Source organism: Apteryx mantelli, chromosome 2 (genome assembly GCF_036417845.1).
Source record: "Apteryx mantelli isolate bAptMan1 chromosome 2, bAptMan1.hap1, whole genome shotgun sequence".
In the NCBI taxonomy this organism is placed as follows: domain Eukaryota; kingdom Metazoa; phylum Chordata; class Aves; order Apterygiformes; family Apterygidae; genus Apteryx; species Apteryx mantelli.
Window position 1 is genome coordinate 4,791,099 of NC_089979.1, and position 25,691 is coordinate 4,816,789.

At 41.1% G+C, this 25,691-nt stretch overlaps 1 protein-coding gene across 4 annotated transcripts in view; it reads left to right on the top strand.

The window, feature by feature from the left end:
* PTK2 (protein tyrosine kinase 2) overlaps positions 1-25,691 on the top strand; it is a 198,727-nt gene that overhangs the window by 32,032 nt on the left and 141,004 nt on the right. For 3 of the 4 annotated variants that reach the window (XM_067290110.1, XM_067290114.1, XM_067290111.1), the window contains exon 3: positions 13,572-13,598. The exons of the other annotated variant lie outside the window; for it this stretch is intronic. The gene's annotated coding sequence lies outside the window, so the exon portion shown is untranslated. The remainder of the gene's footprint in view (positions 1-13,571; positions 13,599-25,691) is intronic. 4 annotated transcript variants of the gene reach the window in all.

The window sequence follows — 25,691 nt, forward strand, 5'->3', positions numbered from 1 at the left end:
ATTTTTTAGCTGTAGATTGATCAGAGAGAGGGATGTAATTGCACTGCAGAAAACTTAGTATACTTGGAGTCGAATCTAAAAGGTTCTGCTTGACTGCAGCTTTGTTGGCTCCACTGGGGAAAGCCTTAGGGCACCGACAGGCGCAGTCTAGCTAGATCTGGTACAGGGATGTGAAAAGTTACTGCCCTGACAGTCCGTCCCTCCGCTTTCCTGGAGGGCAGCGTCCCACGGAGGAATCGGCAAAACAGACTGCAAGCTCTTACCTGCTTCAGGGTCAACTTGGGCAGCTTAGCCAAATCTCACGAGGAAGCCTCCAGGCTCGGGCAGAGGAGTTTGGGCTGCTCACGTTGCTTTCTGGAAACTCAGAAGCTCAAGTTGAAAAGATCTGACTGTCCTCGCTAGGTTCTTGCCGGTGGACCAGTGTGAAGTAGCTGTATGAACTCACAGGCCTTGAGCCAGCTTGTTAGCTACCAGGACGGACTTACAAGACCTGATCTTACTTGTTGTGCTCCTCCTGGTGCTCTTTCAGCCTTCCACCCCCCCCCCCCCCAAATCCCTAAAAGATCCTGTTGAAAGCTTTTGCCACTGGAGAAAAGGCCATGAGAAGTCCTTGCCTTAAGTTTTGTAATCTGCATCCTTCCTCATTCCTAACAGGCATAGGATGATAAATCTGTTCTTCTCCAAGTCTGACATAATCACCTTATTTTTAAACATGACTTTGGAAGTTTTTTATTAGAGTTGTAGCGATCGTGATTTATCTTGCCTTCATTGCACAAGAGCATTTTAACATTTTCTGAGAGAATACGCTCAGAGCCTTTCTCCTCTGTGACCACTAGGCAGGGAGAAGCAGGAGAAGATGAGATCTTTGGGGGAAAAACTTCTAGAAGATTTCTGGAATGAAGTAACAGTGGTGTTTGATAGCTGATGCTGGTGCCTTTTTGTGAGCAAGTAGAGGGTCGTGCTCTTAGCTATGGAAGGAGAGGGAGACTCCATATGTTTTCTTTGGACTTATGACTTCTGTGCTCTGTGATTCAAGAATTGAAAGAAAGGAGATAAATGGACCTCCTTAAATTGCATTCGTTTGGCAACAGGGATGATATCCCTGTCATTGAGACTGAAAATAATAGTAATTCTTTGGTTCTTTGAGCTTGCTCTGGTTTGCTCCGAGCTTGGTATCCAATTATTAAGGACTAGTGCACTTTTTTCCTATGTGGTGCTATAGCAGACAAAAATAAGTAGAAATTGTTTCATCTCCAGTTCCATGACATGTTTTTAGCATATGCAACCTGAAATTCCTTTATATTGTCGAGAATGCTTAAATTGAAGAATAATGAAATATTAACTATATCAGAGCTACACTAAATAGTTGCACACTACAGTTCTTTATTTTGATTTCTTTCTGCATATCACTATAAGATGCAGGTATTGAGAAATGCCTGAAATACTGCTCATGCAGTAGAGCTAGATGATTTTGCACCAGAGTAGCGTAGCATTTTAAATCAAATTTAATTTTATGCCCCCTCTGAACTTGAGTGGATCTTGAAGCAGCTTGCACTGAAAAGGGGTCTTTTATAATAATTATCAGAAATTTGATTTAGGTTGTTAAGCTGGGCCTTGAACCATTTTCTTTCTCTTTAATTTATGCTTTAAGCTTGAACTCGAATGAATTTTTTGTTTTGTTTTTGAGTGAGTTTTAGGATGCCCTCTCCAGCAAGTGGGAGAGGGATGGTTGGGGAGAAGATGTTGATGGACTCAGTGTTGGCTCCATAGCATTCTCTGAATTTTAATTTTTTTAATTAAGTGTTGCATATGTTCTCTGTCTGCAATTTAAGGAGAGCAGAAGACATTGTTACCATCCTGAATAACTGCTAGGCAGACATGACATTTTGTATAGGATAATTTGGTAACTAGATCATAGTATAATAAATATAACTACCCATTTTTTATGTTACTGAGGTTAAAAGTACATGAAACAACTGTCAGTTCTGTTCTTCATAATCCTTGTAACCAAGCTAAATTTTTTTTTGTTCTTGCTTTTTAAAGATTCAGTGACATCTGATTTTTGACTAAGTTAGTTAAGGAGTAGAAAAAAATTATGTATTTCTTTTAACTGATCTTTCTTTCCTCCACACCTGACAAATCAACAGAAAATAAAAATCTGTTTAGGGAATGTTCCTCAAATAGTTCATTTTCATTTGAAATCGCAGAAGTGGTGAACTGGTGTTGGTATTTAAGGCAAACAGGATGGTGGGGCAACCAGTAAACTAAAATATTACTGAACAGTTCAAAAATTATCACTGTGGCTGTTGTTGTTTAGGGGGTCACTGTACTTGGTTGGTTGCGCTGCTTGACTTCGTGTGAAGGGAGACGAGAGATTCCCCTGGCTTCAGTGCCGATCACGATGAGCTCACGAGAAAAGGGTATTGGTCTGGCTTGTAATTCATGTCCAAATATTTATCGCTAAGTTTCTGGATGTTAATAACAATTTATGCTAAATGCTATGTACAGTTCTTCTGCATAAATAACGTTTTCTGTAGTACAGACATTATGTTTTGTAAAGGAAGACTTGTTATATTGCCGTTCTGCAGTTCATTGCTCAGTTGAAAGTATACAGGTTCTCTTTGGTACTCATCTTTGTGGGCTTACTTGCTGCACAGAGGTAAGAATTCATTTGCTCACCGAGTCCCACCTATCAAATATACCTGCGTAAATAGGATTTTTGTGGCCCTTTTCTATTCATCCTTCAGAGAGGTCATCCACGATTCCCTTATTTGCTCCAGTGCATACTGCAGCTAATTTGCTTGCTGATAAGGAATCGTTATATGTCAGCAGTATGTGTATTCAGCATTGGTATTGCATTTTACGTATCAACAAAGCAAGTACAAGTTAACTTAATTGTACAAGTGTACATATACTGTATGATCATTTTGCATAAATGGAAAAAAGCTGTTAGTGAAATATTTATGCACTTTACAAGAAAAACAATGCTGTTTCTAAACACTCACCAGTAGAAAAAGTAAATTTCAGGCTGATTTTTGAAGTAATAGATATGCTTTGTCCTGCAAAAATAAAAATGTCTTTTCTAGAAAATTATAAAATTATGATAGACTTCAAAAATTCACTTAAAAATAGATGTGCAATAAATGCTTGTTGACCTTGTATTGGCAGGTATGTTTAAGAGTAACTACAGGATGGTGATTTTCAGCTGAGAAAGTAATGAGCAGGTTTTGTGGGCTGTACTCTGTCAGCATTCCCTTCTCCGCTGCTGCCCGTAGAAGTGGCTCGTTCATTATTTGCGAGGATGATCAGTTTGGCAGCCCTGGAGGCAGACGCGTTCAAACAGCAGCGGTGCGAATAGGGCTGCCGTGCCCTGGCCTTGATGCAGGGAGGAGAGCTGCTGCCGGGAGCGCTCTTCGATGTGGTCCCCGATACGGTCATCGCAGGGCAACTTTCTGTCGTTGCCTTTCGGTATTTTGGTGGATGGTCTGGTTAGTTTAAATTGGACCTAAAAATTGGACATAAAAAGGCAATCATCGCTTACGTGGGAGGCCAAATTTGAGTTAGCTGCCGGGAAGGTAAATGCAATCAGAGCGTTAACTGAAACAACCCCAGCAGCTTTAGTAAACACAGTATTGAGTCTGCAGAATGCCGAGTTTATAGCAAATCTGACATTTATCTGCCACCGAAGATGTAATGAATCTTAAATCTTTCTGCAAGTGCTTCTGGTGGTCTTAATCTGTTTTATGCCGGAGGCAGAGAAAAATGATGCATTCAATTTTGTCAAATTAAGTTTTTACTGTGCATTAAATTGATTAAATAGAGCAGCAGATTAAGGAGAAAAAGACTCTTAAATTACATTTCAAGACTGATAGAATCTTAATGATGCCAAGCTGAAGTTTTTCAATGGGCTCGTGGATATGAAAAACCATCAATCACGGACGCGAGACTTCAGATCTTGCTGCATTAGAAATAATCTATTTGGCTTGCTCGGGTTGCTGACGTGAGCCGCGGGCACGCTCGGAAGTCGCCACAAACCAAGTACGCGGGTTGCACGTGTGCTGTCTTCCATCAAGCTGATGGGGTCTCCTGTTTGATCACGTTCTCGCAGAGAAGAGCTGCGTAGGGGATTTTCCTGTTACATGAGTGACAGCATCTTTGGAGAGGCGCTCGCTGATGGCTGCGTGGCAGAAGCAGTTGGGAGAAGAAAGCCCGGCTCGTGTTGCGCGCTGGAGTTGTGCACTCTGCTGTCTTGTTCCCCCCTTTGGATAGATCAAGCTTTCATCTGTCGCTTCTCTTCTGGGTTTTGTCCCAGTGTATATGTGTTTTCTTCTGCCTGTGGTTCCTCCCTGCCTTGCTTGTCACCTTTTGGGCTGTCTTAAATTCCTATCCATTTTCTTTTCTTACTGAGAAACAGTAAAAAAGGTGATAGCAGAGGGAGAAGCAAGGGAAAAGACTTTTCTCCGTTTCTGCTAGTGCTTCTGCCCTGCTTGGAGTGGGATTGGGGAACCCGCGTATCTCAAATACAGCCATCACCAAGTATAGCAATTATATCAGTTTAGATGAACACATAGTATTTTGCTTTGTAACTGCTCTTTTGTCCTTTCCTGATTTCTGTTGTCTTTATATCTGTGGCATCAAAGGTCTTATTTAAGACGCTGAGCTAGGATCCACGTCGTTCTGCCTTAAAAACAGTGTACGTATGCTTTTGTAACAACAGAAATAATATTAATCTTTCTGCTGCTTCTCAGTACCCTGCGTTGTCTGGTTTCTTCTCTGACAAATAGTATGTTCAACCTAGATGGTTCTTGAAACGATCTTCCTCTCTTCGTGACCTACACTTTAGAAAGTTTAAAAAAGATGATTTACATCTGAATTATGCTTTGAGGTGTCCTGTACCTTCAAACTTTTACGGTAGTTTGAAGCTTAAAATCCGTGTCCCTGGTAAGAAGCAGAAGACTTGCTGAAGCGACAAGGTTGTTAAAGGAGTCTTTTTTCTTTCTTTTTTTTTTTTAAGTGCCTGTAGTAGTAAATTTATTGAAAGTATGTCTAACAGGCTGAACACGGTGTCCTCAATTTTCTGTTATTTCTTACATTGTTAGACTCCAAAACTGTCACGTCTCGCTGTTGAGAACCGATTTCAGGCCTCCGTAGCTTTGACTACAAATGCCGTAGGTCATGTGCTTGTGGAAATGGCCATTTATTGGAAAAGGACATTACGCTTTGCTTTGAAATAAGCTTTAGCTGTACCCAAATATTTTTTTCTCCATCTAACCCTACACATACAGCAGCATTCTCATTGAAAAGAGATTTCATCTTGTTTATTGGAGTGGATTTCTGAACACAAAAATAAAATTCTGCAACTGCTGTCAAACTCACTTTTGCAGTATTCCCGTTGAAATTAATAGAATTTTCTTTTAATTTTAGGCACTATGTAAGTTAAGGCACTAGGTAAGTCTTTTCATGCTTTCAAGCATTAACTAAGTAGCAGTCCCTTTTTAGATAACTACACTAAATGTGCAAAGATGATAACTATCTTGTATAAAACTTTTGGCAGACTGCCTTCTCACAGACGTGTGTGTTTACTGGAAAACTGTCTTTTAATTTCTCTTCCTTCTCCTTCCCTCCATGCAAGTGGTGTTGATTTATCCTCTTTGACCTTCTTTTGCTCATCTTTAATATTCTGTAGCTTCAAATGAAAAAACTTTAATTCTGGCTTCTGGAAAGCTGCAGTGACGACAGAGTCCGTGTGTGGGCTGTGCCCATGGGAATCGTATAACTGTACAGTGGCAGCACACGAAGGGAAATGACTCTCCCAACTCTTTAAGAATTTCAGTCTTTTAAAAGAAAAAGAAAAATACTGTTCCGATATTCAGAAAAAAACTTCCAGTTTTCTTGTTGTTAGTCTGTTGCTGTAACCTTTCTTAACAATTTATCTTTAAAAAACAAGAAAGCAGCTTTCTTCTGCCTTGTGCTCTGGGATCTGTAGCTCCGTTGTGCTTCATGTTCAAATATCCATGCCTGAAGTACTTTCTCCTAATTCCCGTCCTTGGTTTTGTCCTTGGTGTTCGTTTTTTTTACAAGGATAAGGCTTCACCTTGCAAAGTACCTGGAAAAATGTGTGGTTTTTTCTTTTTATCATGAAACATCTCCGTGCTGAGTTCCTGTCATATCTTGGAGTGCAAAACAGCTTTACTGGCGTGCAACGATAATCTTTATTTTAGTACAGGAACTATAAAAACCTGTCACCTCTGGAAAATGTGCATAACTTCTGGTGGAACATGGCATGTCACAACTCCATTGTAAAAAATGATGGGGAAATTTAATGACAGCAAGCAGCACTGAGTTGATGGGGTTTTAAAATACGCCTCTAAACCTACCACGTTTAAGAGGCAGCGCTGTGTAGTGCTGGCGGTGTAACGCTTTGGTTTTCCCCAAGTTTGCCCGGGGGCTTGAAATGGCAGGTTGGTAAAATGTCACAGGATTTCAATCGGGGTTACGTGATCACAGATCATAGTGCTGGAGACATTCCTGGTAGACCCAGCACAGAACGTCCTCCCTCAACCTCTTAAGCAGTTTAAGGTTCCTGGGCTTGCATAGGTCACGTCTAAAGCTTGTGCCTAGTCTGTAGCGGGATCGTTTTGGCTTCCCTTCTCTGGACCTTCCCTAACTCCCCTATGTTTTCCTTCTGGTGCAGGCACCAGAAGGAGCACACGAGATGTGGGTGCTTTATGGTTTGGTGGAGCAGCAGGTTTGCATCTGCCGTGTTTGTCAGCTGCCACGTTTTGAGCTGATGATTTCAGAGGAAAGAGTCACTGCACATGGGTTTCCTTCCAGAGCGGTAACTGCAGAAGTGCAAGTGTTCAGTGCAATGAAGGTATTGCTCAGAATACCTTTCCCTCCCTAGATGCATCGCTTCATGTTTATCTATTTTGAAGCTTATCTGCTGCCTTTTGGCAATGAGCTTGGTTTGTGAGGCCCTCTAGGGTTCCCTGCCATCGGCATGGCGTTTGGCTGCGCTCCGTAACGCTTGCAGACTTGGAGATCTCACTTTCCCATTTCACAATGCTGAATAAAAACAATTTTGGGGGGAGTTCACTCCTGACTCATCTCTAGCCATGCCTCTCATCCGCACAGGCGAAAGGGGTATAGTATTTGTGTGTATAATGAGGATAAACGCATTAACATAAGAGTTGGTCAGATACTGCATGTTTCTTAATATATATTGGGATTGATTTTCCCCCCCCCCCCACCAAGTAACCATTCAGTGAATTTTCTTGCTGCTCTTTATCTCCTTGAATTGTACGATAGCTTGCATTACAATTTTTTTCATTAAATCTCTTATTGTTTAATATACCTTCCCTAAAACTTGGCTAGTAGTAAGTGGATAGAGAACTCTGTGGATGTGCTCAATAATGTAGTGTAAATGAATTTACAGTTTTCAAGTGCATATCTCTTCTAATTCAGGGCAGAGTCCAGGTGAGATTAAGAAAAACATGTGGATTACACTCAGCATCTTAATCGGAATATGGATTTTAGATTTAAAAAAAAAAAAACCCTAATATTTACCAATTATAATCCAAATAGTTTAGGAGGAGTATTTTATTCAGTGGGAGAGGGGAAATTGCAATTGGAAACTTGAAAGACTTCTGTAGATGTTGGAAGCTAAGGAGACTAAACGTGGCTTTTGCTTTAAAATTGCAGTGGGTGGGAAGCAGGTATAAACAGAAGACTGGGGGTGGCGAGAAGAACGTGACAGTTTAGCTACTGATTTGTCCATTTGTTGTCAGTTGTAGAAATAAATACAAACTGCATGGATTCCCCAAGATACAGGACAAGTTAGCTGACGCTGACAGTTGTGCTGCTGTAACATGATGTAACGCTGTTGTGTGTTCAAAACTACCTGAAGTGTGTCAACCCTTCACAGCGCTTGGTGATCACAGTGTGACTGTACCTAGCATCTAGTTTATTAACCAAACATAATCTCAAAAAAAAAAAGTAGTGTTCTGTGCAGTATTCCAATTGATCCTCTAATTTTTTCAGTACCTTTAATACTGTGTTGCTTTTGTGATTAAGGAACAGCAGCTAGCATTAAAGGTAATAACTAACAGTTGCACAGGAGGCCTCAAAACATAGTATGACCTGTGCATCATTCCTGAGGAGGGTCTCAGAGCAGTTAGTTCTTGGCTGTTTGCTAGTTAACCTTTTTAACAGACGGAGATTAAAGCATTAAAACATTACTGCTGCTATTTGCAGTTGAAGCAAAGACTTAAACCAGAATAACGAAGTATTACAGTGCAACCTGGATCTCCTGTGAAGTTGGGTTGTAAACAGCGAACGTGTGGTTTTGTACGTTGAAGGTCTTCCTGTCTGGCCAAAGGACAAAAAATGCTGGTAAGCTGGTGGATGGAGGAATCCATCCTATAACCGCCCCCCTCTAGCTTTCCAAGGGTAAGGGATAAAAATTTGCAATTCATGGTACGTATTCAGCTGTTCCTGTGCCTTAGGCAAACGCAATAAATATGTCAATAGAGGAAAAAGAACTCGGGCTAAGGAAGCAAATGATATTTTCAGTGCTCTTATGATTGACTTCTGAATCCTGTGTCACACGTTGGTGTCTGCATGTCAGAGAAGTTCCTAAAAACAAAAATAGAGAATTGTGAGACTTGTAAGGATGATCACAGGTTTAGAAAAATGTGCCGTTGCACTGAGACGCTTCTGGTTCTCATTCTGTGTAGTTAATATAAGAAAAGATTTGACTGAGTCACTCCTTAACCTAAAACTGCCTTAATGGGAAATGAGCTAATAAAGGGCTGTTATCATCCAGCTCTGCAGCTGCTAGAGCAGAAGTAGGTTAGACTTGGGTTAGGAATAAGGGCTGTACTTTGAACAACGAGGAAAAAGATCTATATGGAGCAGTCTGAGCAGTTGTTATGGTAGATTTTGCGTGGAAACCTTTTAATTGTAATGTGAGGCTTTTTTTTTTTTCTCCTCTTTTTTCCTCTCCTTCTTTTTGGCAACTTTTCCTTAGCAGGTGGAAGGTGTGCTGCCAGAACAGATTCAGGATAGGATCCACGGTAGCTCCATATTTAAGGACTTTGCTCAATAGATAGATAATCAGGAATATGTCCTCCAGTTTACCAACGAATGTTGTAGTTTTACCAAGCAGTTTATTGAAAGGTGATTTGCGTTTTCTGCTTAATCCTTTGCTCTTTTCCTTTTAATATACTCTGCTGGAGGAAATGAGATCGCAGCTTCATTAAAGCCTGGAGGAGGATTTGGCAGCCTTTGAGCCTGCCAGAGGGTCGTAGGAAGGGAGGCTTCTGGCCTGTTGAATCCAGCCTCTAAGGCAATATCCTTAAGCGTCAGCCATGCAGAGACTAAAAGCTGGTTGCTTGCGTGTATTCCTGAACGATTTTAGTCCTGGGATGCGAGTAGGAAAACTGCCTTTTACGTTGTGGCTGCGATACTCCTCCTTCAGCTGGAAGGCTCGCTGTGCTGTTGAGTGCCATGTGTTACCCCGCTTCCTGGAGACTGTGGTCTGCGGTTCTCGGTGTGCTGCTAGCCTTTACTACCATTAGAGAGAGAGCGTTTCTTGAGCTGAGTATCAAATTCATTTCAAGAGAGCACTGTTAGGCTAGAGACGCAGCTGCTGCTGCTGCACTAGAACAGAATCAAATTTCTTGTGGTCTGCTGCTTACCGCAGTTCTGGAGAAGCACCAGTGTTGCAGACTGAGTGCGAGCGTGAGCCTCCGTTGTTGTCCATGGAGGCATGTTCTCATTTTACCTTGAGGTAGGAACATGAAGCTCTCACAATATTCCTGTTTTTGATGATTTAGATGTTACTCTTGGAAAGCAAGATGTTAAATTGTGGCTCCGTTTCCAAGAAAGCGTTTGAGGGAAAACCTGCAATGCAAAATGCATACTTTCACAAAAGCACGTATAGCATTACGGGTATATGGATGCCTTCTAGTTACGGGATGTCGTAAAAAAGGCTGCTTGTGGCTAGATCCACAAAATCGATATGAGGATTATACTGCCCAAAACCATCTCAGCAGGTATAGAAGTAGTAGTCTGTCTTAACATGAAGTCCATCCTGTTCTTCAGCGAATTGGTGTAGACAACTGTTCTGTTTGGCAAGCTTTTTTGGCTGAGGAGCTTCTTTGTTTTGTAGCGCCTCTAATGTTGTTACAGCTTTTTTCAAGTTCTGCTTTTGTCATCTGTGTATAATATTACAGGAATGTTGGTTGCAAGGGACCTCTGCAGGTCGTCTGCTCCATCCTCCTGCTATCTAAGATTAAAACTTTTTTTGAGAACTAGACCATCTTTGCTAGGCATGTGAAAAATTTGCAAGGAGTATCGTCCAAAAATTATATTTTTCTTTCTGCCTAATCACTAGCAGTTTGTTCCCTACTTTAGTAGCATGGAAAGACTTGTAAGAATATAAATGCAGAATGCGACTGACCCCTGGAAAGTTGTGTAGTGGTACCTGGATACGCAAATAGTGAACACAAAAAATGCACAGAATTGGTGATTTTTATCTTGGAATAATGACATAATTTTTAATGCCTTATTTATGCTATTACGAGTTGCTGTTCTGTGGTGGCTGGTGTTTTCCGCAGTTGAGATGCATTAGCCTCCAAAAGATCTTATGCTTAATGGAAATCCTTGAAAAATATGATACAACTTGCTAAGTGCGTTTCTGCAGTTTTGAGCAGGCTGATGTGACCTTCAGGCTTCAATTTCTTTTGTCCTTCTTGTTTTTAAATCTAGCGTGTGTGAATTAATCTCAGAAAACAGTCTTTCTTACACTCAGTTGTATTAGAAGAACAGGTACTTGCAGGAAGCTACATTAAGTATACTTGTCCCAGAGGTGTAGCATCTCTTCAGTTAATGCACTTAGGGAACTAATTTGAAGTGGAACTTGGAAGTAAGAAATCATTACAGTTGTTGACTAAATATAGCACTGTGCTGATCCTGTAGGTACCCTGCTTGGGTCGGTCCCGGTGAAGTTAAAGGGGTTTGTGGGAATGCAGGTGCCTTATTCGCAAGTAAATCGCCGAGGAAGCAGCAGCTCGAGCGCTAGGCACGAATGCCAAACGCGAGCGGTTCCTTCTGAAGTTAAAAATTGTGTGTGCTTTAACAGCCCAGCTTTCCCTGAAGGTATTTGAAATTGCATGGTTAAGTTCATGGAATACGAGTTAATGTTTTCTGCATATCTGTGTGCGTGTTATAATGTTCTTATCTGGCAGTCATGTTTACTAGCATTTTCTTACTCTTCTGTGTAGGTACGCTTAGTTAGATAGTCTGCTTTGAGAGCAATAAATGCTGTGATATAAACTTTTCCTGTACATCCAGACTTGTGCATTTTTTTACTGGAGCTTGTAGCTGTTCTTTATAATAAACTAAATTTTTTCAGATTCTGTAATTTTACAGACAACTGAATTTAGAAGTTAGTTTCCATCATAGTAGAAAAATTAAAATCAGCCATGATACTTTCTACTTTGCAATTTTATTTTAGATTATTTTTAACTCAAGTGGATAAAACTCTTCCTATTGTATGTCCTTGTGACGAGCAGGAATTTTTTTTGATTGCATCAAAACACGTGCGGAAACTATCAAGCAAAGCTCTTACAAACATGCAAACCGATAGAAGGACTTGGCGTTTCTCTTGGTTCATTTAACTTTCAAAGTTAACTGTTACTACAATGTATTTTTCTGCCAGCACAAAGATTCATTCCATATATGTGTGTGTGTGTGTGTATTTGTATGTATGTGTGTGTGTGTATATATATATACACATACATACATGCATACACACACACACACGCTGCTCTGTATTCTGTACAGAAACTAAGGCCGGAGACAACTTGAGGCTTTTCCTTCCTGCAGTTTCTGCAGCTTAGGCGTCTTCCTGCCTGTTTATTGTCGCTACCATCTAAAGGCATTTCTCAGTGCACCAGCTGGTTTTGCTTGTAGGAGGAGGCATGGTGAGCTTATCTTTTTATAAATGTAGTTTGTTACCTTTGAAAACTCTGTGTGCTTTTGCTGGAATAAAGCATGCAATGTTTTCTGGTGTTTTTGGGGGGGTGTCCTGTTGCTGTTTCTATTTTGCATTTTTAAGTGTGTTTTAGCTTTGTGTCTTGCCTCTCCGGGACAGTTGTTTCATCAGAATGAGCACTAAAGTTTAGTTTTGAAAGTTTGGGTAAGCTGCCTTTTTAGAGACCGATTTATTTCGGATGTGATTGCATTTGGTATTCAGGTTCCATCGGGCTTTGCAGACCCGGAAACGGAATATGAACAGAACCAAGCATGACATTTAGTGTCTCTCAGTACTAAATTTATTCAGTCTCCCTATTTTTCCTAATAGGTAGCAAAGTAGTGACCATCTGCCCTGATAGTCTCTGAAGCTGCTCCAGTTCTTAAGCCTGGGGATAACGTTCAGAGTCCACATGGATGTGTACCCAATACATTGATTTTTTTTTTTTGTCACTCAGCATTGCATTTAGGTATTTTGGTTTTTAAATCCAAACAACTATGCTGCTTCTTCTCTGACCTCTTTCTTAGGCTTTCTTATTTTCTTACTCCTTTCTTTTATTTTTTTCTTACTTCTATTTGTTTCAGCTATTCATCACCTTCTCAGTTTGTGTCCCCAGTCCTAGTCCTTATTGCCTTTAATAATTCTTGATTCCTAGGTTTTTTGTGGGTTTTGGTGTTTGTTCTGAATTCTCATTGGGAACCCCAAGCCCCCGCTATGGTGGTGATTATTGGAAGGAATATAACAAGCTATAGCTTGGGAAAAAAAAAAAAAAAAAAAAAAAAAAAAAAAATATATATATATATATATAAAAATAACAAGGAATATAACAAGTCGGAAGGAATATAACAAGCTATAATTACCTTTTTAGGGAAATTTAATGTATTTGCATTAATGTCTGTCATTCCTTAGGGTTTAATTTTTCATATGATTTGGGCTTTGAAGCAGTGATTTTTTTGGGGGGTGGGGGGATCCTTCCCAGAGACGCATGCTATACTGTACCTGAAGACATACTTGACACTTACTATAAAAATGTTAAGTAACAATCAGCTTTACCCAGATAGATTTCCTTTTCTTTTAATTTTACTTTTCATGTTTTGACCTTACCCATTTGAAAGCTTGGCTGCCTCTAAAGTTTTAAGAAAAAAAGGAAAAATAAACAGTGTCGTCCTCTTGCGAGGAGGCGAGGACTAACCTGACGGTTTCAGCTCTGAAATTATGTGGGTGATGATGGCAAAATCTATAGGTAACATTAGTTCAGTGACCTGCATCCTGCTATGATAATTACACATATATTGCTTAGCAGTATAATCTTTATCCCCCGGTTAGGTAGGCAAACCGTAATCCTGTTAATGAACGGGGTGAGACAGGGAAAGCGCTTTGGATTTGCGTGGGGCTTGCCTAGCAGCTGGCAAGCTGCTTCAGACCGTGGGCTGTATTAAGCAAGCACGGCCTTGCGGAAAGGTGGTTAGGCTAATGCAGTTGTTTTAAAACTACTTTTCCTGCTGTTTCTAAACATATTTCTTTATTCTTCCAGATATTTCAAGACTTTCCTTGCCAGCAGGTAAGTTCTCTTCTTTCTTATGTCTTGATGCGCCAGCAGGCAGCTTTTAGAGGCTTGCTTGTGATACGGTGACGCTTTTATATAAGCAGAGTATCGGTTCTTACCGGCACTGTTTTGGTATCCGGTCGTTTTGGCGACTGGAGTTCAGGCTAGGGAGAAAGCAAAACCTGTTGAGGTACAGGCACTTTGTGTTTAAATCGTGTATTTTGACAAGGTAATTGAGATACAAAGATATGTGGTTGTTAACAACGCATGTGATACAGTTAATGTTTAAAATAACGCAGCACAGCATGGGATAAAGCTGTCAAAAGAGCAGAGTAGCAACAGTCACAACCAGTATTAGCGGTGAATCAGAGGGGCAAGGCGCAAGGGAGCGCGGAGGGACGGCTCGCGGAGGGCAGCGCTCCGCTGGGGTGGTGGTGGTGGGGACGGCGGCAGGCAGGTTAACTTGCCCGGGGCCGCAGGGGATTTGTGGCAGAGCTGGAAATAGTGTCACCTTCGGTAGCATTCATTAGTGTTTTATAATACTGGTTGCAATACTGTTTTTAGTAATAAGCATCGTTAATCTGTATAAACTAGCTCAGCGTGACGATGCATGCTTTTTGCTCTTGGCAGCATTTTGTCCGTCTGTTCTCCCAATATGTGTAATCAAGGGAAAAGGTCGCTGTTTATAATTATACGGCAAGTTCTCTGTTAATGAAGCTCTTCCAGAGTCATACTCGCAGTAAGCTTTTACTTGAAGTTGAGCGAGTTTCAGGCTGGATCTTCATCGTCAGGCCGGCTGCTGTTGGTCCTTGCTGTGTTGGTGATTTTGCTCATGTAGCTGTTGTTTATTGCTTGTTACAGAACTGTGCTTCATACCTATCTACAAAACATCTTTTTATAAGTGAATATCTGAAGTATAATGGTCCTTGGTCACTTTGAGTCTGCTGGGGAGGTAGTTGTTTTTTTCCCTTTGGAATCAAATGCCAATTCTGATTAAAAGCTTGGTAGCTAGTATGGTGTGCAGTCTTTCCACAAAAACTCTTAAGCGGCTGTTCTGGGAGAAATCTGTGTCGTCTTGAAACAGCAGAGAGAATGCTAAACATGAAGTTATTTTTCTTGTAAGAAAAAATGATTTTAGAACCCTGAGAGCCGTTGTCAAGAGGCAAAGTGCTTGCAGAGAGTATTGGGAAAATAAATGTTTGTCTGGTGTTTAGCCAGGCTGAGGGAGGGACGTGGGGTGTCTTGTTCTTCTGCAGCTTTTAAAATAAGGATGCATGATAAAACTTCTGAGCTCCCATTTGGGACTTGAAGGGCTTTTTTGTCTGATATGTGACTCGGATTCACAATGAACAACTGAAATTTGGTTGTCCTAGAGTGTGTTCCCTATTTAAGGCTGGTTTCAGGTTGATTTCTGACCTCTATCTTCAGGGCATTTCGGGCAGATGGGGGGAGATACCTCCTCCTTCCTCTTCCCCCTGCTGTTTCCCCTCCCTGTACTTTCTGCACGATGGTAGGATGTGGCAGCAGGATTAGCGGCTGAAATGTGCCACCTTCTCACTTTGCGTGTGCACGCAAGTGTCCTAAGGCTTTTAGGAGGCACTGGGACTTGTAGCTGCGGCACTGAAGTACAGAGAGGGCAAATATTTGCCCTACGTCTTGACGTGGCGACCTGCGGTAAGGCAACAGGCTTTGTAGATAGAGTAGAAATGCTATACGCCGTAGCTTGACTCTAGCAGGCGTTTGGCAGTACTTGCCAATAAGCAAATTAAGGAAACTTGCTTTCAAAACGTGCTTTTAAAGTATTGTGCAAATAGAAGGGTGTATCGAATGAAATCCTACCGAGGTCTGGCTTGGCCTGTAGCATTGCAATGTCTTCATTAATAACCATGCTGACGGATTTAATGCGCTCGTTCAATCGACAAGCGACGCCCATAGAAAAAGGCTCCAAGCGCATTGGATGATCGGATTAAAATTCAAAGAAACTTGATGAATTGCAGGAATGGCCAGGATAAAAGATATCATGCATTTGAATAAAGACAAGGTTTCAATTTAGATAGGAGGCTTTAATTGATGCTGTTCTATCTTCAGAACTCATGTTTGCAATAAATAATGATATTTACTTATTTCGAATTTTACAGAACTTTATTACTTCCCTCTCCTTGGTGCCGCTTTTAGCAATGAACAGAGGTAGCTAGCCATGCTCTCAGTTTTGTCACCTGTCTTTTAGTACTCTGAATTTGTGTCATAACACATTTGTGTTTTTTGCAGTATTTGAAGACTTCACAGTAGCACGGAGGATGCTTCAAATGATCTTCGTCGTAGTGTCTTTGTTTAAGATGGGATTACATGTAAATTCTGTTCTTTGTAGTCAGCGGCCTACAAAGGTCACCCAGAACACTTCCTTTCCCTTTGGTTTCACGGTAAAATCTTAGTGTGACTTAGAGTGACTGCATGCTGTTGGATGCATTAGTGGATTAAGTCATTAAATCCTCACTCAAGGGAGTTATCCTACATTAAGCTGTATCACTACTTTGAAGTCTATAGGTAGCTTGGCTTTTTGCTACCTTTTAATTGAGGCAGTAGATATGAGGGTTGTGAATCTTTTGGAATGTGAACCTGTAGAGGCTTAGAGGGCAACTTGCTAAAGCTTCATCATTTCAAAGCCAACTAGGGAACATGCAATACTTCTGTCTGCGTATGAAGCTATCTTTGAACAGGAGCGTGTTCATAGTATGCCTGGAGGAATGGAAGACCAGCTTCCTTTGGTAAAATCAGCTGAGACTTGTCCGTGGGCACTGTTGCATTTAAAAGTAATCCCTCCTGGATTTTGCTAACCTCTGGCTTTTAAATAGATACGGCGTGATAACCTGTGTGTGACATAGCTGACTTTTTCTTTGGCCTTGGTCTTTTGTTCTTGATCCTGCAGTGCAAATGAGTATTCTTTACTAGAATCGGGAAATAGTAAGAAACCAGGAGACTCTACTTAAGAGGTACACTAGATGGATAGAGAAAATTAAGCAAAGTTCAGGATAGTATATACTGGGTTTTCAGTCAGGAATCCCAGAATCTCAAATACAGAATTGGGACCACTCCCAGGTCCTCGTCGGCAAAGCTGTTCTCTGACCAGTCGGCCCCCGGTGTGTCCGGGTGCCTGGGGCTATTCCTCCCCAGGTGCAGGATGTGGCGTTTCCCGTTGCTGACCTTCACGAGGTTCCTCTCTGCCCATTTCTCCAGCCCCTTGAGGTCCCTCTGAACGGCAGCACAACCAGCTTGCTGAGGGGGCCCTTGGTCCCATCATCCACGTCATCATCAAACAGGTGTTGCTCTCCTACTGCAAGGTACGGAAAATTAGTAGGGAATGAGTACCCGTTGTCCGTGTAGCCTTAATTCCAGATAGACGGTATATTTAAAGTCCGACTGGTGTTTTTGGGCGGATTTTTTTTGTGCTGTATAGCGTACAGTTTAGGTAGGTGCCCTTCACACAATCAGTGTCACCTTGAAATATTGAATGGGTTTGGCATCAGTTCTAGTTCCAAGTGCTCATTTTAGGATCCCCAAACAAAAAAACAAAACGCATTGAAGTGATACACTGTCAAGTCGGTCTGAAGAAGTTGCTCTTCCTGAATTAAAAATGTGTCCTCGTTCAGTCTTTCATTAGTGCGTCCTGCCTGGCTGCTTACGGGAAGCTAATTGCCAGGGGAAGCCGCAGTAGCAAGAACATGACAGAGCTGAGGATATGCAAAATTTTTAATGTAAATGTTCATATTTATTATGAGGGGGAATAGATTATGCAAAAATGACTTATGCAGCTGAGAACAAATTCAATAACATAAGCAGAAAACTGCTGTTAACATCTCTGCTTAAAGGAAAAAAAACCTGACCAGCTGTGTAGTTAAAAGTAAAATATTAGTGCTAAACTGTGGCTTCTGGATCTGTCACTTCCATTTAAATTAGGATGAACGCTAAATACAGACTCTATTAGGGACTAAACAGTTCCTCCCTGCTGATTTCAGAATTCCTGTTTTACAGCGCCCCATGGCTTGTACCAGAAAGTCTGCAGGATCTGCTTCACTAGCGGTAGCGTTTTCAGAAATGCCTTTTCAAAATCAGGATTTTTTCTTTTCTCCAAGGGATCTTTGAAAATTTCACGAAGAATTCAGCATCTTATCCAACGATAAATTTAATTTTTTTAATTTCTCCAGTTGGTTTTATTAGTTGTATATATATATTTTTTAATTGTAGTTGTGAGGTTTTGTAATGGAGTCTTACAAATGAAAGTGTATGGGATTAAAGGGTTTTTTTTGAATTTGAGTAAAGCCAGTGCTATCGAATTAGGGGAGCTGTCTGCCTGGCTCCTAAGTGTTCAGAAGACATGAAGGTTTCCTTTGTTTTGATGAAAGTGCGCTTTATAGCTGAAACTCTTTCAATCAGCAGCGAGGAATGTGCTATTTCTAGACTTCCAAATATCGTATCGCAAAGCTTGTATTCCTGTAGGATGAAAATTACTGTTGCTAGAACTTAAATCTCACTTTGAGGAAGTTTTTCCCTTGCTGCTTGTATGCTAGCTTTTTTCCTGTTTTAAAACTTTATTCTGCAGTTCTCATAACATAATCATCCTCACCTTGCAAAATGCCTTTTCCCATTATATACCTCTGCTGCTTTAAAAAGTACTATATGCCTGCCAGCCATAGCTTAAAAGGATGTCTGGCTCTTTGCATTGAACTCTTAACAGAGGTGGGAAATTGGTATCTGAATGAACGGGAATATAACACTGTCTGCCTTTCTCGTGGTACCTCATGTCTGTGTTTACAGGTGCCAGCATTAAACTAATCTGTTTTGGCCCACTACATCGGGTGAGGGGACAGTTAAGACCTCGGAATTAAATCTGAATATTTACAAACCTTTCTAGTGACTCTTTCTAGCCTTATTTTGGCTGCTCTTTTCTAACCTTGCCCCCCAAACTACGTATTTTGCAGTTAATATCCCCACAGTTCAATAGCAAAGTGTCAAGTGTGCGCTTTTGATGATAAAAAGTTGTAATCGGTGAGTTTGGCCTATGTTAGAGTTCATATCAAAGAGGATGAGGCGTACTAAACTTACTAAAATCCAGAGAGCTTAGCAGTGTTTTCTCTTTTTCCTTTAGAAAATGATGTTCTTGTTAGTCTTCTACTATGTGAAAACTTTAAATGCTACTAAAGCCAGGTTTGCTCATTTTGAAATCATTTCAGGGTGTAACTGGGTTTGGGATGGCTCAGGAAACACGGCCTTAGATACGCTGCAGTCTGAAACAGGAGAAGAGACCCTCTATTCCTCTTGTAACAGAGTACGGAAAGAAAACGGGCTAACGCAATGAGGGAAAAAAAAATCTGTGAATCTCTTAAAATGCAGGGTGGCTGGAAGGTGCTGCTTCTCCTCTGGGCATTGCAGAGTGGTGCTAAACAGTAATATAGTATATGTTTGTCTCTAGATCTAGTCCGTGTAACCACATCGGAAAAAAAAATGCTATTCATATAAATCCATTTACAAGGCATTGCTACACTTTGGTGCATGTACTGCCAGTAGGGTGAAAATGTAGCTTAAACAGCGATTATCTTCTCTCCCAACCGTGCAGAGCTGAAAACTGTTTGAGGGTTATATTTGGGACCTCGGCCTTACGCTATAGATATTGTCAGTTGGCTACCTAATATCTGCTGCTTGTTGTAAGAAAAATAAGTTTTCTAATATAGCTGTTTCTAATAATAGTTGTGTTCTTTGAATATATTGCTGCCCCATTTTAGATAATTGTTAGAATTATGCTTAGAGACTTTTAAACTATTGGGACTATTTATTTTCCGTTATCACCTCTAGAACTGTGTTGGTGGGTTTATTTGATTCTAATCATGAAGGTGTTTTTTTCCTCGTTCCTTTATAAGGTGTTTTATTCAGCTGATCTAGAACAGTTATGCTAAGTGTAAAACTTCTGCTGGCAGAAGGAATCAGGAAAAGTCGCAAATAAGAGCCCGCTCTTTCGTTGGAAGGCTGCAATCTTTCCCTTTGCCCTGATAATCTTGATGAATTGTAACCAGTCTGTAAAATGAGGTACAGTTAAGAAATTTGCCTTGGCTGCAGACCGCTGTTTTCTGGGAGTGTGGAAGGAAAGAGGTTTTAAGATAGAGTATGGCGAGCAAGATGATTTCTGTGGAGGTAAGTCGGGAGTAGTGTGGCACCCATCGTAACTGGCTCAACCTGTTGCGATGCTCAAAGTAATGAAGCTTGATGTATTTATCAATTAATGTGATTGACATGATTGCCTGTGAAAGTAGGGAGCTGGGACTCAAAGGACCTTTCATGTCATCAACTCCTGGGCCCAGGGTTCCTATAAATGTTAATAAGCCGGCTTAATCGTCTGAGAGAGCGTGTTTCCAGACAAACGAGCAGTGTGCAGTAGCAGCAGAGGAGTTGCAGCAGGGCTCAGAGCTGTGTCGTGCTCTAGTGCTGTCAGAAATAAGTAACTTGTAGTAATGTTTTTCTTTTAGAGAGATCCAGGTGCTTATTCGCTACGGAAAGGTGTATGCCTGGTTTGGAGAGGAGGGAGTACAGACGGCAGATGCTTATTTGTGCTTTCCATGCTATTACGTTTTCTCTTTGGTCCTGTTGCAGGGGAACGAGCGTCTAGCAGCTGGCAGTTCAAATTCAGCTGAGGTAGGTCGTAAGCGCTTTGCTGTGAGCAAAGTGAAAGAAGTTCATTCCACGCCGCACATGTATATGTATATTCTTACCAGCAAACCGACGGGCAACGGTGATGCAGAAAGAGCCTGAGGGACGTTGATGAGGGTTAATCAAATGGCATGCTTGATCTACATCTAAAGTAGTTTTTTGTCCGGACGCTGCCAAGGTTACAGAAATGTGACATCGCTCATGTTTCCGCAGCAGAAACTGTAATTCTCGGCCTCGGGGAGTTGTTGTATAATGAATGCCGTTGCGCTTCTCAGAAGTGAAGGCGGCCTCTGGTCTCCAGCAGAGGGGTGAAGCTGGGGCACCCCTTTCTAAAGGGTATTTGGTCAGACCTCACTGAGTATCCCCGTTCTAGCTCAGGATAGCAAAATCGGTTGGCATGAGACATGCTGATAGCGGCAAAGCGTGCAAAATTTGCATTGTTTGCTTTGCACTTCCTGTTGCAAACCAGGAACCAACTTCCAGCGGTGCAGTAGAGCGTAAATTGGAAAGTAGCTTTTAAGTCAAAAGGCTGCGCTCGCTTTGAAAAGTGCGTGCCTGCTCAGCTACCCTGGGCCATTCTGTGTAACCGGCTGCAACTTTTAAGGGAGCTTTTTAAGGACGTTTGATAAGTGGCTAGGAATTCAAGGGATTTTTTTCATGTAGGGTTTTTTTTTAATCTGAGTTTATAAAAGTTTGTTCAAAAGGCAGGGCAGTTGTAGGTATCTACCAAGAGGGCTGCAGCATGGAGGATTTGCCTGTCCTCTTTTGCAAAAAAAACCAACCAAACAAAAAAAAAAAAAAAAACAAAACCAAAAACAAACAAAAAAACCCCCAAAAAACAAAAAACAACCCCCCCCCCCCCAAATTCGAAGAGCAGAGCCAGACCCTGAAATGGAGGACAGAGCTAACTAGGCATTTTAAGGTATTCTGAATGAGAGATTCTGCCACTTCTTTACAAAACGAAACCTTCAGTGGCAGTCTCTGAAAGTATCTTGATGTTCTGGTTCGGAGCATCTTAAAGAAAATGCAAACTGCTGAAAAACTAAAGAAATTAATAATGAATGTACATAACCATGTGTCCCTTAGTGTATCGCCTGAGCAATATCTTGCTGTGCCCATGATATGCGTTCACTCTGCTTTATGGGACTACTCCACAGAAAGTACAATTTCTGCTAAACTCTGTAATCCCTTCAACTCTTGCAGTTCTTTCGACTTAAATATATAATGCACCTAAGAGGTTTCTGTGCAGCTTTCTGTTAAAGCCCTGCACCACACTGGTCCCCTGTGCAGTTACATTCACATCCCATATCGTAGTGTGCTACTACTGAAGCAACCTAAATGACCGAGCAGTGATTTACTGAGCCTTGCTGAACTTTGCATGAGGTTACCTCTGTGTTTTTTTTTTTTTTTTTTTTTTCCTCCTGCAAGGATGTTGGGAAGAAAGTTCTCCCCCTCCACCCATTTTGTGGAGAGGGTAGTAGTTAGTGGAAATGAGCAGAGTCAGCAATAGGTTTTGATGAGAACCGGGAGCTTTCTTGCATGAGCGCGTTAAGGACACTTGCTCTAGTATTGAAGTACGTTCGTATCTAAAGTTTGGTAGCAGCAAGTGTGAAGTAAAGGAAGGGTGGGGAGAATAAAGAAAAGTACGGCTGAAAGGAGGTTTCTAGAAATCAAGTTGGATCTTGTGAGGTTGTTTATATAAAATGTTAGCTGTTAGAGTGTGTTTTTTGTTCTGCAGGACCTGAATTGGGAGCGGCTTGGAATCGTCTCCCAAAATACACATATACATGTTTGAAGTTGAACATCACAGGCTACAGTGAACTGAGAGGAAAAACATTTCGTGGTGGAATTTTTATCAACTACGTTGTTATAAGTTACGCCTAAAATGACCATAAATAAAAGACTATATGAGAATTTCTTCAGTTTATTTTTACTTTCTTAACAATCCTTAGTGTATAGTTCCAGTGCTTTGCTTGTTTAGTTAGCTAATAACTTTATTTGTGCAAGTTTTTGTGCTCGACAGGAGACTGAAGGAGGGGAGTAGTAAGAAAAATTGTAGACACTGTACCTCTGGCTTCTTTCCCCCCTTGCTGTCTTTTTATTTTAAGAAGGTGAAGAACACCTTTAAGAAAATATCCAAACTGCTTAAAGGTAGCAGTGTTGTTTCCTGCAGGCCTTTCCCCTGTTAAGGATGGGGAGGGAAGTTAGTACCTTGATGGAATTTGGAAGACTGTGGATGTTACTTTGCTAGGCATCAAACGGATGCTCTTCAGGTTTTCATACGGAAGGCCAAACTAAAACAAAACAAAACAAAACCACTATCCATTCTTGTTGCAAACATATTTTTCCTTTGGCCTTTATTCCTGCTAAGGGGCCAGAATAACAGTAGTAATCTGTTAGATGACTGTGCTCCCGTTGGCGAGCTAGAATTACGGTCAAGATGGATGCCAAGAGGTATTGATCCAGCCTTTGTCTCATCTCTCTACTGTCCTCTTCCAAATGCTTGATGTGGGAAGCGGATTCGCTTTAGAAGCTGTTCAACTTCTTTAGAATTTGTTTAACTCCAGCACAAAGCTGTTTTCCAGATTATATCTTCGCTAATTATTCCTTTAAGTTTTTAAAACCTTTCTTTTAGAGTTTCTAGTTGGTCTCCATTCAAATTGGTTACTTGCACTAATATTTTTTTCAGGTGTTTTTGTGCAGCAACACGTGGTAACTTCTATGAAAGGGCTAATGTAGAGAAATATTGGGACTGTATTTCCAAGGTTAATAGCCCTTATCTTGTGATTCAGATTTACCTGCTTTCTTGAATTAAATCTCCGAAGGCTGGATGGGCCAGGATGTAAGCACATGTCTCTGTTGTTGTTTCTTCTCTTTGTCCTGCAGACACTTTGAAAGCCTTAGTTGCAGCTGAAGCTCTATTTAGCAGTTCAGTTGCTCTTTGAGTCCAAAGAAGTTTGCTCCACTAAAATACAGAAGCATTTTGCTGGTGCTTTTTGCAGTCTCAGTAACACGTTACTGATTAGCATTGAAGCTGCTGCTGATTGTCCCCCTGGTCAACTCTGCATCCTGCAAGAAGAGGAGTGAGAGGTGGTTACGAAGCTTCTGAAACCTAAGGCCTTGTGATACAGAAAGGTGGGGGAGCTGATCAGTACAGTGGGATGTCATAGGCGATCATGAGAGTTGAGGTTCTGGAAAGATTGACCATGGAATTGTTGAGGATTTTGTATGGAAATTTTGAAGGAGGACAGTAACCTGGCTGTTTAATGACCTGTCTCCTTCAAAGCCTGAGAGGAAAAGGAAGTCTGTCCTCCTGCCCTAAGACAGACTTGACTATATATGTCATTCCTGAAGATATCTAGCCTGTTACGATGGCAGTTTCGCAGCTCTTTCTCCAATTTAAGAATTCCTACTGTAATTTCATTTCAGGATATTTAAGCTAAACTTCTCTACCAGCAGTTTAAGCCAGCTACGTTGTTTTCCATGTCCTGGTAACAGCACAAGGCTTACGGCCGTCCTCTGTCCATTTATACGTTCACTGATCGTTGGCTCCTCAACAATCTCCTGTTTTCTAAACTTAAAAACTTTAAAACTGTCTGGTTTGAAATGCATCAAACAGGACAGTGGAGGCTAATTCCACAGGCTTTTTCAAGTGGTGCTTGACAACTCAGTGCCAGATGAGAGATGAGTTCTTGGCCCTGTCAGGCGCTGTTAAGTGCTGACAGCCTTGCTCCCGTGACATCTGGTAATGTAGGTCATTCAGGCAGCTATTAAAGGGCTTTTTAGTGTTCTGCCTGCCATTGTTAGACCGTGGATATTTGTTTAATATCCCTTCCGCTAGACCCGAAAAAGGACCGTGCCCAAACAGCTGGCTCTTTTTCAACTGTATCAGCTGGTCTTGTGGATTTTTGCTTCTCTGTACAGCTCTTGCCTAGTTTAATCCTTATAACAATAATCTTTGCTTCATGAGAACACCTTCATTGGCGCTCAAGTTGCTCTCAAGTCAGTGGATACAGTTAAGGCTGCTTTGAGATTTCTGTTGAATTTGGAGCCACAGTGAAGAAGTTGCTTTGGTCTGCTCATAAATCAACGTATTATTAAAGGATGCAGACTGGGAATATTTGCTACCTTTGACTTGCGTGCTGTTTCATCTTGTTTCATAGTTGAGCTCTGGTGAGGTACTAGAAAACTTTTTAAGACGGAGCAACATAGATCTGTTACTCTGGGCACTTTGTGATATCAGTTTGCAGGCATTTTTGTAGATAAACATAACTTGTTCCAACAACACAATGCTGAAGAGTTGTCTTTTCTGCTTGTAGGAACAAATGAGGCTATTCAGGGGTGATTTGGCATTGGAAAAGTAAGTTGTGTGTTGCCTGAAGAAACCCTTTGATTCTCTGCAGAGAGCAACTGCCTGAGGAACCAGCACTTGCAGGTTTATTGCTGTTCTCACAAGGCAGAGACCTGGGTGAAAACTGTAAAGGAAATGGTGCTTCTTGGTACCGAATTGGAAGAGGGGTTGACTAAAGTAAATAGGAGGTGAATTTTCTGTGGTTTAGGGGCTCAACCCCGCCTGGGCTCTGCTGCAGTTTTAAGGAATTTTGGCTGCTATACGGGATAGGGGCTGTCCTGTACAAGGCATCAAACCCAGCTTGTCCAGATTTCTCATGAGACTGTCTTGAACTGAAACTACAGTATTTGGAGAGGGGCTGGGGGTTTCTTGTCTCTTTGATGGTATTTTCTTGTTTTTAAACTGACTTTTTGCTTGATGTGATTAGGCAGAGAACTTGCTTGGTTAATACAGCTTGCGTTATAAAACTTTAATTGAAAAGGCATTATGTAAAAATGCATTTTTAGTTTCCTCTTTTCTTAGAGACTTGAAGGGTGTCAACACTGGCTTGTTGATTATTCTATGGTACTGAAACTTTGAAGTTAGATAGCTGTCTATATCTTAGCCTATAAGTGAAAGTTTACTTACATGTATGGAATTTATGCTAACTGCTCCACTAGTATGTTTTTAAATATAAACGGAATAACATTGTGTTATTTTGAGCTGATGGATTTTTATTCAGTTTGTAATTGCATTTACTGATTCAGAAGTATGAGGAGTCACTAATACTATGTTTGAGTTCTATGTAACAGGTGGGAGCCTTGGAAAATGCTTCCTTTTGAGGTGTCGTGATACAGAACTAGAACTCTTAGCTGTAAACATCTTAGCACAAAGTTGTGGTAAACTTCTTGTTCTAACTTTGTATTTAACATATAGAGGAGAAGCTGATAGAAGAAGGGAGTGAAGTGTCCAGACTATACCATTTCCAGTAAATTAACTGGGCCCTCTCTTCCTATGCAACTTTCTTGTTGTCTTTTGTATAACCAGTTATTGGATGGATGAAGGAGAAAGCAGCCTAGATA